The following is an 18,897-nucleotide window of genomic DNA, read 5'->3' as shown; positions in this document are numbered from 1 at the left end:
CGTAAGGGCAAGCAGCCCCAGAGGGGCGGAGGTTCAGGCCCCAATTTGGAGCGTCTGTTAAATCAACCTTGTCCAAAGCATGGATCAAAGGTGAAGCCAGCATCGCATCTTTGGAAGGATTGTTATATCATGCGAGATTTCAAGAACTCCAATACGTTTCAGTACGATAATGGCCCGCCCGGTGGTTCAGGAGGTGGTTTCCACGGGCCGGGTTATGGAGGCGGCAGCTCCGGTTCAGGATTTCAGGGCAATCAAACCGGACACAGCAATCAAGGGAACCAGGGCAACCAGGGAGGTTACAACCATTAGGGGAACCAGCAGCAGCAACAGTCGGGTTATCAGAGCAATCCTAAGCAGTTAAATAGTGTGCAATATTATGTCTTCACCACTAGCTTGTGTAAGCGTGATCAGAAGCTTCACAAGAGGGCGGTGAACTCTGTTGAACCGGCAGTGCCTCAGTATTTGCTTTGGTCTGAGCAACCCATTTTATGGAGTAGAGAGGATCACTCGCCCCGGGTTGACAATCCATGTCAGCTGGCCTTAGTGGCGGCCCCTCAAGTTGGGGGATATAAGTTCACTAAGGTACTCATGGATGGGGGAAGTAGTATCAACATTCTATACTATGATACCTTCCATCGTATGGGGTTGACAGATAAGAATCTTAAACCGTCAAACACCATTTTCCATGGTGTGGTGCCTGGTAAGTCTGCGTATCCAGTGGGCAAGATAGCCTTAGAGGTGGCTTTTGGAGATGATCATGATTCAAGATCAGACACATTGACTTTTGAGGTGGTAGAAATCAAAAGTCCGTATCACGCTTTGTTTGGGCGACCGGCTTACGCTAAGTTCATGGCGAGGCCGTGTTATGTTTATCTACAGCTTAAAATGTCAGGTCATAAGGGGACCATCATAGTACATGGGAGCAGGAAGATCTCTTTAGAATGTGAGGAAGGTGATGCGGCTTATGCTGAGTCGGTTTGTGCCACGGAGGAGCTGAAGTTTTATAAAGACAAGGTTGATCCGGCAGATATGACTTCTTTGAAAAAGCCAACTACGGAACACGATTCAGCATGGAAATTTAAATCGTCCATAGATACTAAGATGGTTGATTTTGTTCCTGGTGATTCATCCAAGCAGTTCAGCATCAGCGCTAACCTGGATCCCAAATAGGAAAGCGCGCTCATCGAGTTCATCCGTGAGAACCAGGACATCTTTGCATGGAAACCTTTTGACATGCCAGGTGTACCGGGGGAGCTCACTAAGCACACACTTAACATTGATCCTAAGTTTAAACCGGTCCGACAGTTTCTCCGCCGCTTCAATGAAGAAAGGAGCAAGGCTATTGGTGAAGAGGTACCTCGGTTGTTGGTCGCAGGGTTTATCGTGGAGGTCTTCACCCGGAGTGGTTGGCTAATCCGGTGCTGGTTCTTAAGAAAAATGGCACTTGGCGTATGTGTGTAGATTACACAGACTTGAACAAGGCTTGCCCTGCAAATCCCTTTGCACTCCCTCTTATTGATCAGATTATTGATGCTACGGTGGGTTGTGACTATTTGTGTTTTCTGGATGCTTATTCTGGTTATCATCAGATCAAAATGGCAGTTAAGGACCAGGAGAAGACAGATTTTATAACTCCTTTTGGAGCCTTCCGCTATGTCTCCATGCCCTTTGGGCTCAAGAGTGCCCAGGCGACTTATCAACGCTGTGTTCAGAATTGTCTTCATAAGCAGATTGGGCGCAATGTTCATGCATATGTGGATGATATTGTGATAAAGTCCAGGAAGGAGGAAACGTTGATAGATGATTTGAGAGAAACCTTTGACAACCTCCGGGTTTACAAAATGATGCTCAATCCAGAAAAGTGTGTCTTTGGTGTCCCGACAGGCAAACTCTTGGGTTTTCTGGTGTCAAACAGAGGCATTGAGGCTAATCCGGAAAAAATCTCAGCTATTACATCTTTGGCTAAACCGGCGTGTATCAATGATGTTCAACGTTTGGCCGGCCGGATTGCGGTTTTGAGCCGGTTTATCAGTCGTCTTGGGGAGAAGGCTATCCCTTTATATCAGATGCTAAAGAAAACAGATGATTTTGTCTGGAGCGAGGCGGCTGATAAAGCGTTTGAGGATCTGAAGAGGCAGTTAGCTGAACCGCCTGTGCTTGAAGCCCCGATCGATAAAGAGCCGTTATTGCTGTATGTGGCTGCTAATGCCTGAGCTGTTAGCGTGGCTATTGTGGTGGAGCACAAGGAAGCTGGAAAGGAATATCCGGTTCAATGGTCGGTTTATTATATCAGTGAGGTGCTCATTGAGTCAAAGCAGAAGTATCCACATTGGCAGAAGCTGGTGTATGGAGTATTTATGGCAAGCCGAAAGCTCAAACATTATTTTCAGGGTCATCCTATCACAGTGGTCAGTTCAGCCCCTCTGGGAGATATCATTCAAAATAGAGAAGCAACTGGCCGGAGTGCTAAGTGGGCTATTGAGCTTGTACCTCATGGGCTCAAATACACACCTCGCACAACAATTAAATCCCAAGCGCTCGTGGATTTCATCAATGATTGGACAGATTTGCAGGCACCAGAGGAAAAGCCAGATAACATGTATTGTTCTATTCAGTTTGATGGATCCAGACAGTTGGAGGGCTCGGGGGCTGGAGTCATACTAACTTCCCCATGTGGTGACAAGTTTTTTTATGTCCTCCGTGACAAGTTTTTTATGTCCTCCGTTTAATGTTCCCTTGTACTATCAATGCAGCTGAATACGAGGCCTTGCTCCACGGTCTTTGGATGGCAAAGGAGATGAACTTAAGCCAGGTTAAGTGCTTTGGTGACTCAGATCTCGTGGCTCAACAGGTGTCTGGCACTTGGAATTCAAAAGACCCACTCATGGCGGCATACCGACGAGAGATAGACATGGTGGCTGGCCATTTCAAGGGTTATCAAGTTGACCATATAGACCGGCGAAAGAATGAAGCGGCGGACGCTTTAAGCCGCCTTGGTTCTCAGCGTAAACTGGTCCCACCAAATGTCTTCCTTGACGTGCTGCATAATCCGTCGGTCAAGGTACCAACAGAGGAGGAGTTGGCTATTCCTGATCCGGAGGCTCAATTGGTGGCAGCTTTGCATGTCATACCGGATTGGACAATCCCATACCTGGCTTACATGAACCCGGGCGAGTTACTGGAGGATGAAACCTCGGCCCGGCAGATAATCCGGCGTTCCAAGTCGATGACCATAATCAACAGAGATTTACATAGTTACAGTGTCTCAGGGGCAATTCAGCGTTGTGTCTCTCCTCAAGAGGGTTGTGAGATTTTGCGAGAAATCCATGAAGGGGATTGTGGCCACCATGCCGGTTCAAAGTCTTTGGTAGCTAACGCTTTTCGCCACGGTTTTTATTGGTTAACAGCTCACACTGATGCGGAGGATTTAGTCAAAAGATGTGACGGTTGTCAAAAATTCGCACGTCGTGCTCATATTCCGGCTCAGGAGTTGAGGATGATTCCAATAACTTGGCCGTTTGCGACTTGGGGGCTTGATATGGTTGGACCCTTCAAGCGATCCAAGGACAAAAAGACCCACTTATTAGTGGCAGTTGACAAGTTCACCAAATGGGTGGAAGCAGACCCAGTCAGTAAGTGTGATGCAGCCACGACAGTTCAGTTCATCAAAAAGGTGATATTCCGGTTTGGCTTTCCACACATTATTATAACTGATAATGGTACTAATCTGTCAAAGGGAGAGATGGAGGAATTTTGCCAACGTGAGCACATCCGGCTTGATATAGCATCGGTGGCTCACCCCCAATCTAATGGTCAAGCGAAGAGGGCAAATCAAGAAATTTTGAGAGGTATTAAACCCCGGCTTATGGTTCCTTTGAAGCGGACACCGGGTTGCTGGGTGGAGGAATTACCTTATGTGTTATGGAGCATCAACACCACACCTAACAGATCTACGGGTTACACGCCTTTCTTCATGGTTTATGGAGCAGAGGCGGTTCTTCCTAGTGACATCCGTCATGACTCGCCCCGTGTGGCAGCTTATGTTGAAGCTGATAATGAGAAGGCACGTCAGGATTCACTGGACCTGTTGGATGAGGAGCGTGATCTCATAGCAGCACGTTCGATGATTTATCAACAAAATCTCCGACATTATCACAGCCGCCGGGTTAAGACCAGAACTTTTCAAGAGGGCGATCTGGTGCTCCACCTCATCCAGGATCAGACTGATATGCACAAATTATCCCCACCTTGGGAAGGACCTTTTGTGGTCAGCAAGAATCTGCACAACGGGTCATACTACCTCATTGATGTTCGAGAGCACAAAGACTCACGTAAATCGGAGGAGGAGACCAAGCGGCCGTGGAATATAGCTCTTCTTCGGCCTTACTATACTTAAGCCACAGGATCTTCGTATGTACATATTTATGACAATGTATATATTATATAATAAACTGGAGACTCGAATAAATCGGGGTCTTTGTTCTTTTTACATCGTGTGTGAGCCTACAAGAGTTTCTACTAACAAAGCGGAGTTTTGTTACACCGGCCTCTGCGGCCGCATGGATATAAAGAAAATCACTAGGGGGCTTGGTCGTATCTGAACCATAGCTACACCTCTTGATCGGTTTGAAACCACAAAGGGATATCACTAGGGGGCTTGGTTGTTGTCACACCATAGTTACACCTCTTGATCGGTTTAACGCCACAAAGGGATGTCACTAGGGGGCTTCGTTGTTGTCACACCGTAGCTACACGTCTTGATAGGCATTAAGCCAAAAGGAAATTGTGTGGAGCCAAAGAGAGTCTGTTGCATTAAGCACAACTCAAACATAGGTGACCACCGAGCACAGCTCACATATTACCTGGGGGCTCTTTGCTTCCCCAAGAACAATGAGTTTTGAACCCTTGTAATAGGCTATCAAGCTAGGCTTGGAAGCCAGGTGTATTCACCTAAAACCCCGGGTTATCCTGCCTATTTAAGTAAGTCACTCCGTCCAAATAAATCTGGTATGACCCATCGAACGTTTGACAAGTCAATCCCATGGACCCTGAACTTGTCAAAGTTAAATCGGGGATTGGTTAAAGATTGAGGTCCATCTTAAAAAGGCTTTGCAAAATGGTTTAACTCAGTGGCCTGGCAGCCCATGAAAAGCCTCGATTTAGGGCCTGGCAGCCCATGAAAAGCCTTGCATATTTATTTTATTTTTGCTATTTTTATGATAAGGGATTTATACACATTTTTTCGACAAACCGGTGTTCATTACAACCCGGCTTGACTTTCAAAGCTTAGTTGTCAGTACATGATCAGATTCTAAACCGGTAGCAAACTGCTCCAGTCTGATTTTGACTAGATGTCATCATTCTTATATAAATAACTCAAACGGCTTTTTAGCCCAATATGATTTCTACATGCAACGATAAGAGGGCCACGAGTTATCAATGCTCCGGATTGGTGTTTTCACCTTTACCATACAAGCAGTTGGTCAACCAGCAAGGTATGTTGCAGATGTTATTTTTAATACAAACTTTGATTATCCATCCAAGTATTGTATATTTTGTGGGCATCATGACCCGTCCAGTGGTAAACCACTAGGACACTTTCAAGTTCTTGTATCCAGGAACACAAATCATCATGGGCTATGCATAAATAGATCCCAAAAAGTGAAACAAGTTTTCTACATGTCAAAGCAACATAAACATGCTCGAGGGCATGAAAGATAATGGGGTTTTTGCTATCCTATTACAAGAAGCTTCAAAACGGCTCCAATTGAATAATTGTTTCAAAGCAGTGGCACATAGTAGCTGGTAAACCGGCTGCCGATTTAAGATGCTTCGTCTGGACGGCTTGACGGTTGAGGATCATTTGGTGCAATCACTTCTTCTTCATCCCTCCCCAGACGCTGGAAATCAACCGTTGACCAATCGATTCCGGTTAAAGCTTGAAACACGGCTTCTTCATGGATAAGGCTGGAGGGGTTAATGTCAGGAGCGTAAGTATGCTTACGGATTGGAGGCACAAGTTCTTCGACTTCATGGATTTCGGCAGGCTGCCTCTTCCCTTCAGTGTCGTAAGCCGGCTGGAAATGAGATAAGTCTGTGTCTTCTGCTAGTTTGCTGGCTATTGGCCGCATCTCCTTTGTCAGCCTTTGGAGATCATCATTGTTGAAGTTTGAACCATCCTCCTTCACACCTGGATATCCTTTAGTAATGTCATCCGCTTCAAGATCCGGAATCCATGCCTTGGCCCAGATTAGTGCGGTCAGCGCTCCTGCTCTTGCGGCTGCCTTCTTCAGTTCAGTAATCTGGGCTGGTAGCATGGCCAGCTTCTCAAGGGTTTCTTTTATCAGTGTTGGTGCCGGTTTATTGTAGGCTGCAGTGCATATAGCACGCTGGGATCCAGAGTAAAGCTGTTCTATTAAGGTGTAAGCCGCTTTAAGCTTCATCCGCATATCAGCGCCCAGATGAGTAATGCGAGTGCCTGTCATGGTTTAATATCAGCCAAACTGGTAAACAATAAGATCTCATGAATTGGACAAACAGCATAAGGAGATACTTACCAAATACAACAGACGTCATGGCGTTGATTTGCCGCTTCAAGCCAGTTAGTTCATCTACAACTAGCTTCAAGGCTGCTTCGGCATCCTCAGCTCTTTTGGTTAAACCGGCCTTTTTGGTTTCCCAGTCAGCACGCTCCTTGTTAAAAGTCCCCTTTAGCTTTTCCATAGCTGTCAGGGCATTGGTCATCTCCTCCTTGGCTTTCATAGCCTCTGCTTGTTGGGACTTCACGTTCTCTTGCAGGTCAGCGGTTTGGGCATCTCTATTGCTTAGCTCGGCCTGTAATAGCGAAGATATGTCAACAACAAGATATGTATTTTCTAAGTACTAAGCATATAACAAGTTATGCACTTCGTACTTGGGGGCTAATGCCTATTTGCTCTATTATCAATACATCTTTTATAAGTCTCAAGAACAATGCAAGCATTATCCTTGACACTTGGGGGCTAATGTACATCTGTTCAAAACTGACGCATGGATTCAAGACCCGGATTACCTCGCAAAGCTAAACCGGCCTTTGGGGGCTATGTTGATGAAAGCTACATAACTACATTGGTAAAGTATCGACTTTGTTTTCACTAAGGACCTGACATATTGAGGGTCGGCAGGAGAGGATTAAAGCATTACAAAGTCCCGGTTTAAGATTAACATCATAAAACGGCCCTTGGGGGCTACTTGGGCTGGTGTTTCAACTTTGGAATCAAGAAATAAAGGGAGATGAAAATACCTCATAGCGTTCCTTCATCAAGTTCACCAAACCGACCTCATAATCTCGGTTTGAGTGCAGACGGTTTAAAAAACTGGAATGGAGTTCTTCAGCGCTGAGATGAGCATAACTTGACAAATCAGTGCTCCATTTACCCTTCTCCATGGCAGCACACTCTTCTTTGGCGCTATGTTTGGCCAAGATTACAGGATGGCCAGGAGAGTTGTGGCCCATGCCAGTAATGATAACGTCATCTCCTAGGCCTCCAGTAGTTTTTGTGGGTGATGGTGGAGTGCTAGTAACTCTCACCAGACTAGCCTGGATTGGAGCTGCCGGTTCAGTATCAGGAACAGTAGTATCAGCTTCAGTTTGTTCATTGATATTCCGGTCTTGAGGGGGTGGCTCATCAAAGGTAGCGTCAGGATGGGGACCCTCCGGTTCACGAGTTTGGTCTGGCTCATCTGTTTGCTCCTGTTCAAGAACCACCTGGTCTTCAGATGGATTGTTCACCCGAGCTTTTTTGCTGGGTCTGGCTTTGGCTCTGTAAACAAAAATAAAAGAGGTGAAATTTTAGCATATTACTCAGAATATGTAAAACATTCGAAGAAAGGGTTTGAATACTTACCCAACTACAGTTTTGAGAGGAGGGAGTTGGGTTGTTGTTGACTCGCCAGAGGATGAGGGAGGTGTCACCTGATAATTTGAATCGGACGGATTAAGAGGTTGTCTGAAATAACCTGCCTTGGGATAAGAATTGTCTAAAGTGGGGGAGACCTCAGATCGGCGCTTCCGAACTGGGGTATCAGGTAAACCGGCCGAAGTGACCCATTGGCTGCTGTGCCGGGTTGTTCGGCGAGCTTCGTGCTGCTGCGTCTTCAAAATAAATGTTGGATTCAAGTAAGCAAGAGGATGAGAAAAGCTTACTTTCCGGACCGCTTGACGAGTTTTTTGTGTTGGCATAGAATCTGAACCGGAGGAAAGGGTAATTACCTCTACATCATCAACCTGGCTTCCCTCCACGTCCTCCTGATAAAGATCATTGTTAATGAGATGCATGAAAACGGAGCCAAGGGAGTCAAGTTCTACCTCAACTTCCGGTTCATTTGCATCTTCATCAAGTTCCATGTTGATACGTTCGGCTGTTTTCTGCTTTGAGGTTCGCTTGACGGCTTTGGTTTTGGGACGGGGTGGCTTTGCCACTTTGTTTGCGGATTTCCGTTTCTAGAAGGGATCATCACCCTGTTTATACACAAACAGAAGAAAGTTTACAAGTTGAACAATTTAAAGATATCAAAGATAAAAAGGAAGCATGGTGCTTACAGCAAGCGGTTTATTTTGAGTGTAGAAGGGGTTCAAGCCGGTTTGGCGACAGACTGATTCTGATTCATTCAAAATTTTCTTAACGCCTTCAGTGACCTCTTCATCGGTTAACTGAATGTTGATGTGGCGTTGGGGGTCTTCTAATTCACCGGTGTACTCACACATTAAACCGGGGCGGCGGCTTAGTGGCAAGATGCTCCAAGATATCCAGCAACGCACAAAATCAACGCTTGATAAACCGTTGGCCATAAAGGCCCGGAGCTTGGCGAGTTGAGGGGCATATGTGGCCTGTTCCGCAGAACTTAAACGTTGCGGCAATGGATGAGTGTTGGAAAGTCGGTGGTCACGATAGCCTGGAAGAGGGTTCTCATCTTCAGGAGAGGTATCTATGCAGTAGAACCAAGTCTGGTTCCACTCCTTAGGGTGACTGTGCAGTTTGGCATGAGGGAATTCAACTTCTTTCCGCTTTTGAACAGAGACACCACCAAGTTCAGTGTTGGAACCGTTTACAAATTTCGTATGTCGGTTCAGATGAAAAAAATCCCGGAATAGCTCAGCAGTTGCTTCTTCTTATAAGTACACTTCACAGAAGACTTGGAAGTTGCATAGATTGGACACCGAGTTGGGTCCGATATCTTGAGGATGGAGTTGGAAACTGGCAAGAACATCTCAGAAAAACTTCGACCCGGGCAGTTTGAAACCACGGCCTATGTGGTTGACAAAGACCACTACCTCACCCTGCCTCGGGGTAGGAGGATTCTCTGTTCCTGGAACTCGCCATCGAATTTCAGTTTTCTTGGGCAAGGTGCCGATATTGACCATTACGTTCAACTGTTCTTCGGTGACCCGGGAGGGAGCCCAGTTGCAAGCGTAAAACTGTTTGGCCATTGTGAAACGAAAAGGTGAAAAAGAAATGCCGGTTTACAAATCATTCATGGTGGTACGCAAGATGCAATGGAATAAATATATACAGATATGTGAAATTGCGTAAACCGGAGACTGATACAATAATGAATGACAAGGTCATATCAAGGGTATACATGTGTTGTTCAACCGGACTGTTACAATGAATGTAAAGGGGGTTTGCCGGTTTACCAGGGGACTAATGGTATGAGATAGATTGTTTTTACAAGGGTAAACCGCCTACATGGTAAAAAGGATATAGACCCAAGGTAAAATGACTAAGTAAGGAGAAACAGATTCTCCAAGAACACATGGAAATTTTGGATCTACTGAAGACAGGAAAGCAAAAATATTTTGACCTAACAAGGGTTGGACCCACAGCAGTTCGTAGTGCTTCAGATCGGTTTTTGCATACAAAAGGTTTGTTCTGGTAGCGGAAAGTAAGCTATTTATGCGCAATATATCAAGCGTGAAGTTTTTAAATCCATAGATGAGGAGGAACAGAGCTGTACTGGAGCCCCGGTGAACTTTGATAAACTGCGAAGAACGAATGAACCTTCAACAGATCTACAAAGGGGGAAAGGGAAAGACTCACAGAGGGTGAAGCAACAAAGGAGCACCGCAGTTTTCTGGTACAACCAGGTTGATGCAGCGATTGGCGGAGGAACGGTGGCGAAGCTCGGTAGCGGCGGCGGTGCTCGGGGACAGAGATGTCGCAAGGAGGAAGAAGAGGGAAGCGGAGAGGAAGGGGATAAAGAGAAGGGCCCGTGGTCTTATTTATAAGGTGAGCCAATAAGTGACAGGTGCATAAATCGAGGAGCTAGAAATGGATAATTAATAAGGATGATGCCTCAAGGGTTGAAATATTCATTAATGAAGGGCATCTTCGGCTTCAACGGGTGGATGACATCATAACGATTGGCTGTGGATTTAAAGGATGACGTCACGGTGATTTACCAGATTTATACAAAGGTGCCAAAGCAAGAATTTTTCTAAGTATTGGAGATTGACATGAACAGGTTCAAATCAATCTGGGGCCTAATGTTGGGGATATAGTTACTGGAGGTAAACCGGCTAGGCATGGCCAGATTAGCTCCATGAAGATTGAAACCCATGAAGATGAGAAGATACTGGCGCTTTAAGAAGGCCCAAGGCCCAAAGACGGATTAAAGCCTGTAGATGTGAACCGACTTTATCATCTAAACTTGTATTGTAAGTTAGAGGAATAGAGGCCGAGCCGGACACCTCTATGATCCGGCCTCGGGACTTTGTAAACCAGCGGGTGTCAACCTGTGTATATAAAGGGACGACCCGGCCACGGTTTGAAGACAGAAAACAACAACTCGAGGACCAGTCAAAGCGGATTCGCTCCCTGGTCATCGAAACCCTAGCAGTACCAATCGCAACTAGACGTAGGCTTTTACCTTCATCGAAGGGGCCGAACTAGTATAAACTCCCCGTGTCCCCTTGTCTCGTTTAACCCCTTTAAGCTAACCCGTTGCGATGGCCCCATGACTAAGTCCTTTCATGAGGACATCTGTCGTGACAAACCTACGACAGATAGACTTGATCATAAACCCACAATTCATCGGTCTCAACAAACACACCGCAAAAAGAAGATTACATCGAATAGATCTCCACAGGAGAGGGGAGAACATTGTATTGAGAACCAAAAAGAGAGAAGAAGCCATCTAGCTACTAACTATGGACCCATAGGTCTGAGGTAAACTACTCACACTTCATCAGAAGGGCTATGGTGTTGATGTAGAAGCCCTCCATGATCGATGCTCCCTCCGGCGGAGCTCTGGAACAGGCCCCAAGATGGGATCTCGTGGATATAGAAAGTTGCGGCGATGGAATTAGGGTTTTGGCCCCGTCTATGATCGTTTGGGGGTACGTGGGTATATATAGGAGGAAGAAGTACGTCGGTGGAGCAACAGGGGGCCCACGAGGGTGGAGGGCGCGCCTAGGGGGGTAGGTGCGCCCCCTACCTCGTGGCCTCCTGTTACGTGTCTTGACGTACGGTCAAAGTCTCCTGAGTTGTATTCAATGAGAAAATCACGTTCCCGAAGGTTTCATTCCGTTTGGACTCCGTTTGATATTCCTTTTCTTCGAAACCCTAAAACAGGCAAAACATAACAATTCTGGGTTGGGCCTCCGGTTAATAGGTTAGTCCCAAAAATAATATAAAAGTAGATAATAAAGCCCAATAATGTCCAAAACAGTAGATAATATAGCATGGAGCAATCAAAAATTATAGATACGTTGGAGACGTATCATACACATGATCGGGAAAGTAGGGATCCTCGAACCCGGGAGGTTGCTTGACATATACCAACTCATTAATAGGACCATTAAGAAAAGCACTCTTCACATCCATTTGTTGTAACTTAAAGTTATGATGAGAAGCATATGCAATCAACATGCGAATGGATTCAAGGCGAGCAACGGGAGAAAAGTTTTCACTGTAGTCGATACCCTCGACTTGGGAGTAGCCTTGTGCTATCAAACGAGCCTTGTTGCGAATGATAATCCCATGAGCATCTTGCTTGTTCTTGAATATCTACTTGGTCCCAATGACATTGTGGTTCCCCGTTGGACTTGGCACCAATCTCCACACCTTATTGTGCTCAAAGTTGTTGAGTTCTTCATGCATGGCATTGAGCCAATCCGGATCTTCGAGCGCCTCATAGACCTTTTGGGGTTCAACACAAGAGACAAACGCGTGATGTTCACAATAGTTTGCTAATTGTCTATGAGTGCTTACCCCCTTTCTTAAGCTTCCAAGCACATTTGTCATGAGGTGATCTTTGGTGGAGAGCTTGGAAGCAATCTTGGCGGCACGACGCTCCAATTCCTCCTCGGGGGTGAGTCGAGGAGCGGTCACTTGATCATCTTGAGCGCCGTCTTGATCTTGTTCTTGATCTCGAGGAAGCTCTTGATCTTGAACTTGCTCGGAGGAGGGAACTTGACCTTGGGCATCACTTGATGTTACAACTCCATCTTGAGATTGACCTTGCCCTTGGTCTTGTTCTTGAGGTTGAGGGCCTTCACTTTTTTCTTCGGAAGCGTGTGGGCCTTGGGTTGGTGATGGCTCCACTTGAGTGGAGCATTTTCCTTCTCCTTCGGCCACAAGGGGTTCCTCAATGGGTAAGATAAAACCAACACCCATTATTCTTATGGCTTGAGGAGGAATTTCATCACCTACATCACAGTGCCTCTTTGCTCCACTTGGGAGCCATTATTCTCATCAAACTCCACGTTACATGTCTCCTCAATAAGTCCCGTGGACTGATTGAGGACACGGTAAGCATGGGAGTTTGTAGCATAACCAACAAATATGCCCTCATGAGCTCTAGCCTCAAATTTAGACAAACGAACACCTTCCTTGAGAATGAAACACATACACCCGAACACCTGGAAGTACTTGAGGTTGGGCTTGTTCCCGGTGAGTATCTCATATGGAGTCTTGTTCAAGCCTTTGCGGAGGTAGAGCCTATTTGATGCATGACACGCGGTGTTGATGGCTTCGGCCCAAAAGTTGTATGGAGACTTGAACTCCGCCATCATGGTCCTTGCCGCATCCATCAACGTCCGGTTCTTCCTCTCCACTACACCATTTTGTTGAGGGGTGTAAGGTGCGGAATATTGATGCTTGATCCCCTCATCACTAAGAAACTTATCCATGGTGTAGTTCTTGAACTTGGTGCCATTGTCACTTCTTATTGTCAAGATCTTTGCATTGTGTTGACGTTGAGCTTCATTTGCAAAGTCAATGACGGTTTGTTGGGTCTCACTCTTCCTCTTGAAGAAATATACCCAAGTGTATCTTGAACAATCATCCACAATCACTAAGCAATACTTCCTACCCCCAAGACTATCAAAAGATGGAGGCACAAAGAGATCCATGTGAAGGAGCTCCAAAGGCCTCTTAGAGTAAATGATAGTCGTGGGAGGGTGAGCCTTTTCGTGTAGCTTTCTTTCGATACAAGCACTGCAAGCACGATCTTTGGCAAAACTAACATCTGTTAGTCCATGGACATGGTCCCCCTTGAGAAGACTTTGCAAAGATCTCATATTGACATGGGCTAGACGGCGATGCCAAAGCCATCCCACGTCAACTTTAGCCATTAGGCATGTCGCGGTCTTAGTGAGTCGCTCCGAATAGTTAATCACATAGAGACCATTTTTGACATGCCCAACAAAGGCTACTATAAGAGTCTTGCTCCACAAGAGGGCCACGGTATCAATCATCAAAGAAGGTGGCAAAACCCATGAGTGCTAGTTGACGAACGGAAAGTAAATTGTATGCAAGGGACTCAACAAGCATGACCTTCTCGATCGTAAGATCGTGAGAAATGACAACCTTGCTGATTCCCAATACCTTAGAGGACGAGGCGTAACCCCACTCGACATTGGCGGGCATGGGTGGAATCTTTTGCATGTCCACCACCAAGTCCTTGCTTCCGGTCATATGATTAGTAGCTCCACTATCGAGCAAACATGATCCCCCACCGGAAGCAAACACCTACAAGAGATCAATGCTTGGTTTTAGGTACCCATTTTGTAATGGGTCCTTTGATGTTAGTAACAAGGGTCTTAGGAACCCAAATAGACCATTCAATGTACTCATAAGGAGAACCAACAAATTTGGCGTAAACATGCCCATCACTAGCACGGCACAACACATAAGAAGGGTTAAAGTCGCCTACTTTGTTGGGAAGGGAAGCGTTGCCCTTCTTGGCATCACTACCCCTCACGGTGTTCTTCTCCTTCTCCTTAGTAGCACCCTCTCCCTCCTTCATGAAGGTTTGCTTGAGAGGAGGAGGTCGTTTGGCCTTGTCATTCTTCTTCTTGTTCGTGGACTTGGGCACGTACCCAATCCCTTCTTTGGCCACAACTTCCTTTTGGTTGCTCAAAAGGTCGTTGAGCTTCTTCTCACCTTGTATGCAACACACAAGACCTTTCTCAAGTTACTCCTTCAACTCAGCGTTCTCCTCCACAAGATGCACATGCTCACAACATGGGTTAGTAGCATTTGCATTATCAATTAACATCATACAGGGAAAAGTGGCTTTCTCCTTGGTTAGCTTTACTTGAAGTTGATCATGAGACTCTTTGAGGCTAGCATGAGCACCCTTCAAGACCTTGTGAGCCTTGTCAAGTAAGTCAAACTCCTCTTTGAGTCTAGCAAGATCAACCCCAAGCTTGGCCTTCTCGGATTTTAGCACACGAGAAACAACAAGAGCATGATCAAAATCTTTTTCTTTAACTTAGCGTGATCAACGTTGTGTGACTCCTCAAGAGCCAAACGAAGACCACGCTCTTCCTCAAGAGCATTGGAAAGATCCGAAATCTCATCGGCATAGTCACGACTATGCCCCTCCATCTTGGAGATAGTATCTTCGTGAGCCTCGATCATGTCATTGGCTTCACCAAGTTGTTCCAAGAGAGCAACGAAATGCTTCTTGCATTTACCCTTGAGTTTACCCATAAAGGACTCAAACTCATTTTCCTCCACATTATATCCCTCATATTCATCAATGCAATCCGTCAAAGAAGGATTATTAATGATGGTGGTTTTGATGTTGGGGGTTACCTTATTGGTGGCTTTAGCCATGAGGCACTTGGCGGTGATGTTCTCATTGGGTGAGTCAAAGAGTGACACCCGTGGAGTTGTCGCAATGGCAACGGAGGCCATGGCAACTGACTCACCATCTTCATCATCATCATCCTCATTGTACTCTTTTTGTACCACCAACACCTTGGGAGGAGTCTTCTTAGTGAAGTTGCTCTTGTTGGGGAAAGACTTGACTTTGTCCTTTCAGATGAGCTTGCCACCATTGTCTTCCCTCTTCTCATAAGGGCATTCCGCAACGAAATGACTCACATTGCCACAATTATAGCAAGTCCTCATACGTTGATTGACCTTCGCGCCACTTGAATTGTTCTTGTTGAAGTTGGGCCTTGAGTTCTTCTTGCTCCAAAATTGCCTTGAAGCAAGAGCCATGTGTTCATGATAGGCATACTTTGTATCTTCAGGGTTGCTCTCCTCTTCTTCCTCTTCGTCCTCTTCTTCCACCCTAACCTTGGCTTTTAATGCAAGGTTGGGCTTCTTTGCTCTTTGAGAACGTAGCACCGCATTGTCGGCGGTTTTTTCCAAGATGCTCCTAGCCACAAACTCATCCAACACTTCACTTGAGGACAAGGTGTGGAAGTCCGGCCTTTGACAAATGACGGAGGACATGGCCTTGTGGTAAGGCATCATTGCCTTGAGGAATTTGCGCTTGATCCAATTGTCATCCGTATCCTTGCTCCCATGATGTCGGAGTGAGACCGCGAGTTTGGTTACTCTCCGATAAATCTCACGAGGTTCTTCATCTTCTTTCCTTGCAAACTCATCGGCTTCATCTTGCGCCACTTCATAGTTGGAGCGTTGAATGCTTGCGCTTCCCCTGTAGATGGAAACAACTTGTTGCCATGCATCTTTGTCCATGGCGAAGGGCCGGAGGTGAGGAAGATTTTCGAGTGGAATTGCATCTTGTATGATGAAGAGAGCATTCTCATTGAATTGATTATCCGCGGCTTCTCTAGGAGTGAAGTTGCTTCGGTCATGCGGATAGAAACCTTCTTAAATGATTCTCCAAAGATTAGTATTCACATGATTTTAATGACGCTTGAAATGATAGACCCAAGAATCAAAGTCCTCATTTTTCACAATCTTAGGGGGAGGACCGGCATGATTCAAATGAGTGGAAGGAATCGATCCACCATAAACAAGTGGAGGTTCCACATGGGCAAAGATGTCGGTGCCATTTTTGCCACTAGAAGAAGGAGCCTTTTCACTCGTAGCTTCCCCCTTGTCGGAGTTAGCATCCGTCACCTTGTTAGTGGGATCACTCACTTTCAATGGTGCGATGGAAAGTTTAATCCCTTCTTTGAATTTATTAAACATGCTTTCAACCTCGGTCGTCATGGAGGTTTTGAATGTTTCCAAAGCCACATTGAATTCCTCATGAGAGACCGAGGTTCCCCCATCGCTCGTAGACGAGATCGGATTCACATCGGAGTGCTCCTCCACACCATCTACGGTGTCAACCATACTCTTCGGATGGCAAAGTCCTTAGTAAAGAGACGAGGCTCTGATACCAATTGAAAGGATCGATATAGTTGACTAGAGAGGGGGTGAATAGGCAACTAACAATTTTTAACTTTTCTTTACCAAATTAAACTTTGCATCAAAGTAGGTTGTCTAGACATGCAACTATGTGAGCAACCTATATGATGCAACAACAACAAGCACACAAGCAAGCAAGAGAAATAACACAAATAAGCTTGCACAAGTAAAGGTACGAGATAACCAAGAGTGGAGCCGGTGAATACGAGGGTGTGTTACCGAATTTCCTTCCTTTTGAGGGGAAGTATGTCTCCGTTGGAGCGGTGTGGAGGCACAATGCTCCCCAAGAAGCCACTAGGGCCACCGTATTCTCCTCACGCCCTCACGCAATGCGAGATGTAGTGATTCCACTATTGGTGCCCTTGGTGGCGGCGACCGGACCTTTACAAACAAGGTTGGGGCAATCTCCACAACTTAATCGGAGGCTCCCAACAACACCACGAAGCTTCACCACAACGGAATATGGCTCCGCGGTGACCTCAACCGTCTAGGGTGCTCAAACACCCAAGAGTAACAAGATCCGCAAGGGATTAGTGGGGGGAATCGAATTTCTCTTGGTGGAAGTGTAGATCGAGGCCTTATCAACCAATCCCTTGAAAACCAACAAGTTTGATTGGCTAGGGAGAGAGATCGGGTGAAAATGGAGCTTGGAGCAACAATGGAGCTTAGGGATGGAAGAGATAGTCAACTCGGAGAAGAAGACACCCCTTATATAGTGGAGAGACAAATCCAAGCGTTATCCACTTAACCAGCCCGCGACATGCGGTACTACCGCGCCAGCCAAGCGGTACTACCGCAAGGGCTCACGGTACTACCGTGGACATGGCAGGAGCTAGCCCAGGCCTGTAGCGACGAAGCTAGAGCGGTACTACCGCAAGGCAGGCTTGGACCAGCCTGGGAAGGCCGTGGACAAATAAAGAAACATCCGTGGCAACTTCCGCTGATTTTCAAATAGTGCAAAAATCCGACACGGTACTACCGCTGAAAGCAAGCGGTACTACCGCGCAGGGAGCGGATGTAAAAAATTACATCTGCCCCTACTTCCGCTAATGGTGCTGCGCCAGACCAGGACTCACGGTACTACGGCTCCCAAGGAGCAGTACTACCGTGACCACCTGCGGTACTACCGCAAAGGCCTGCGGTACTACCGCAGGGGCCTGCGGTACTACCGCTCCGAAGAGCAGTACTACCGCAAGCCTCAGAACAACAACATTAGGAATTCTTCTTTTTGCGCAAACATGAAGAAACGGAGGATGCTCCAAAGTGCTAAGGGAAAGGCGGTGCAAAGAGGAGTAACGTGTACGTAACGATTCCACCCAAACCTTTCCAAAGCGGACCCCCTCTTAATAGTACGAATTTCCTACGACTCAAATCCACCGAAAAAGGAACATAGAAAAAGCACTGTCTTCAATAATCTTCAAGGGGGGTTCCTAACTGTCTTGTGCCTAGTAATGAACTAGATCATGAAGACGCGCGTTGCCGCGCCCGCCCATATTGAGAAAGTATAGATATATGCATTATGATGGGTGATACGATGGACTAATGATTCAGAAAACACATATGTTATCACAATTTATCTGTAACAATCCCTTCTGTCAAATGTCAAGTTGGTCAGTTTATCATCTTAACACTGGAGAAAGTAAGACATCATATTTGGCTACTATGAGAAGCAAGCGCCTATGAGTGTGTTATCACAAAGGCATTCAGCAAAGACGTCAAACTTCACAAATAAAATATCTCTAAATGTTAACTCCATCCAGTATTCAAACATTATTGAAAACTAAATAATTCCCAAGCAGCTTGTACAATCCACGGATAAGCCAAAATTAAAATTATTCATGCTGATAATTGCACAAACAGAACCATGCTGCAAGCAAAGTACTAATAATAGAGACTCCCAGGAAAGTACTCCTGAATAGATTCAGAAAGCAATCAATAGGAAACATCTGTATGTTGCAACAGAATAGGGACCAAATAAATTGAAAATATGAGTGAAGATAAGAGCATGGATAGGACAAGGAATGTGTCATTCAACAATATGCGGCATCAAGATTACACACCTTCCATCCTAATGGATAGACTTGAAATTATCAGCATTTGGATATGGCACTTTATTTCCAGATGATCCAAAATAACATAATGCATGGTCAACAAATGATGTGTATCATGATTCATGCATCAGGGATATTCTACCCATTCCCACTCATTTGAGACTGACGGAATTTTTTTAGCTAGA

This window comes from Triticum dicoccoides, chromosome 6A (genome assembly GCF_002162155.2).
Source record: "Triticum dicoccoides isolate Atlit2015 ecotype Zavitan chromosome 6A, WEW_v2.0, whole genome shotgun sequence".
Taxonomy (NCBI): Eukaryota; Viridiplantae; Streptophyta; class Magnoliopsida; order Poales; family Poaceae; genus Triticum; species Triticum dicoccoides.
This window is presented reverse-complemented; position numbering follows the sequence as displayed.